We start from the raw sequence: 2590 nt of genomic DNA on the forward strand, positions 1-2590 counted from the left end.
TATATTATGTTGGAATATATACTTATTATTTTAGAATATACCTATCTTTCTGTCCTATCTATCTATCTATCATCTATCTAGCTATCTAAACACACATATATGTTAACATTTAATACATGCCAGTTATCATGCATATGCAAAGAAACCTGGAAATAGATACAGCAAATATTAGTAGCAGTTATCTTTGGAATGGGGGATTTGGGTATTTTTTTTTTCTGTTACTGACATTTTCTACACTGAACGTGCATTGTGTGTAAAAACGCCTACAGTTTATAAATATTTAAGTTGATCTAAATTATCGTTAGACCATAAAGGTTTGGCTAATGAAGAACAGGGGTGAGGAGTACAGGCCTGAATGCAGAACTGACGGGTGGCTGCTAATTAGGGTTGGGCTGGCCCCCAGGGGTGCGGATTTTGTAAGCGGGGATGCCAAGCCACAAATGCCCAAATGGAGAGCGTACACCAGAACCCCAGAACTGGAGGGAGGAATACAAGGAAGGATCGGGGACATGCCCAGAGGTAGAGACATAGTAGAAAGAGTTTGGAGTCAAGGTGTCAAAGATCACCACAATGTAACGTCAAGGACAAGTCTTTGTTCGAGTCTTGTCACTGGAAGGGCCTCTGCTTCAACTTCCCCAGTAATTAAGCCATCTGTCTTAACATGGCCATGTTTTTGATCTGTCTGACAGCTGACAAAATGCTTCGTCTGTGCAAAGAATACTAAAATATGAAAGTAGATCCTGCACCATTTAATAAGGCATAGCAAAAAGGGGGGAAATAAAAGAAACAAATCAAAACAAGAACGTTTCTACACTATTGTGGTTGCAATTCAGAGTAGAGGCTTCGAGGGTTTTGTTTTTTTTTCAAGTGAATAATTCTCTATTCACTGAAGGAAATATCTTCTGAAGAGAAGTGCTCACAACAGCAAGATTCTGATGATGGGGGTTGACCCCAGGTCATCCCAAGAATTCACTCTCTGGCTTTAGGGGAAAACAAGAAATCACGGACCGCACTCGCATTTTTTTTTCTTTGCTATCAACTTTGATGGGGGCGGGGGGGGGCTTTCATATCATCATCATCATTATTAAAAACACATGTCAGAAAAATAAAACGAATGTACATCGTCAGCCAGTGCTCTTTAACAGGAAAGGGCGGGATTTGAACTGCTCAAATGTTTCTGTTAATTGTCAAAAAAATGCAGCTGGCTAATCCTCCTCACTTATTGCCTCCTATTTTATTTTCTCCTGCTCCAAAGGGAAATGGGGTGATTATTTGGACAATATGTATGTATAGGGACTGCACAGTGTTGGGGCAAGAAGTAATAATAGCAGAGGAATGCTGGGGGCTGGGAACATTACTCATGTCTTCTCTGGTGAAGTGATTGAGAGATGGCCAGAAACCAGGAGGATCATGGGAGGGGGACTCTGCGCAGAGGTTGGGGCCAGGGAAATGTTTACACGTCCTTACAATGCTGACGCACTTCCTCAAACCCCAGTGCCACCTCTTGCTGAGTGCCAGTTAAGATGGTTCAGGTTGTAAGAGGGGAAAAAAAAAAAGTTTAAACTAGCTCAAGTATTCCAGGGCATTTATTGGCTTATGCAAGTAAAACATCTGGAAATTGGGTAAGCTTCGGGCACATTGTTATCAGGGTTCCAGTTCCCCTTCTCTGTGTGTTTCTCAGCTCCTCCCACCTCCACGTTTCAGCTTCATCCACGCAAGGAAGTCTTGTTCCTTCTGTAGACTGCTGTGCCTGAGAGAGACCAACTGTGGATACCATTTGACCCAGATCCCTGACTGAATCAGAGTCGTAATGGAAGATAAGAGTTTCCCCATCTTTAACTCTTTCCAAGTTTCTATTTGTCACTGTGAGACACAGGTTCCTGAGAGAGGGTGACAGTCTGGTTGGCATGAGGGTGGGGCGGGGGCTTTGGGTGAATGACAGCCCCCAGGAAGGAAGGTCCTGGGTGCCTTGGGTTTCTGGAGTGTACGCCCACGTTGGAGAGGCATCTAGGCTGACGGTAGCAAAGCCCCCTGTAAGACTTGCCAGGACCCAGCCTGGGACAAAACGCCTTCATCTTTGGAGTCTAGACCCTAATTCTGAAGAATGTGTGCTGGTCAGGACCTCAGGGACAGTCCCTGCATTGTTTACATGTAAGTGACAGAGCTCCGAGTCTTCAGTTCCTTCCCCAAATGTAAGTGTGCGTGAATGCATGGGATCGAGAGAATGACATCCCCTCTCGTTATCGCCATCACATACAACATTTGCGAGTTTATAAGCTACAAAATACAGGCTACATCTATTTCTTGTTCTGTCAGCCAGATCACAATTCAGTTCTTCTTGTATAAGGATGAAGTGAGAAAAAAATAATCCAAACCAAACAAAAAGAGGCATTTCTTCTGACTTCTCATTGGCTATTGCATCCACTGTTATTACACTATTGCCATCAAATACACAGAGCATCCTGCATTTGGCTTATTGGGGGGATGGACTTTTCCCCAGTCTGGAGGCAAAGTCAATTAGGGTTTTAGCTTCTATTCCTGCAGTCTTACCACTGACTTCCCCAACTGCCCGTTATCCATTTTTCACTCT

This window comes from Hipposideros armiger, unplaced genomic scaffold (genome assembly GCF_001890085.2).
Source record: "Hipposideros armiger isolate ML-2016 unplaced genomic scaffold, ASM189008v1 scaffold_35, whole genome shotgun sequence".
NCBI classification, from domain to species: domain Eukaryota; kingdom Metazoa; phylum Chordata; class Mammalia; order Chiroptera; family Hipposideridae; genus Hipposideros; species Hipposideros armiger.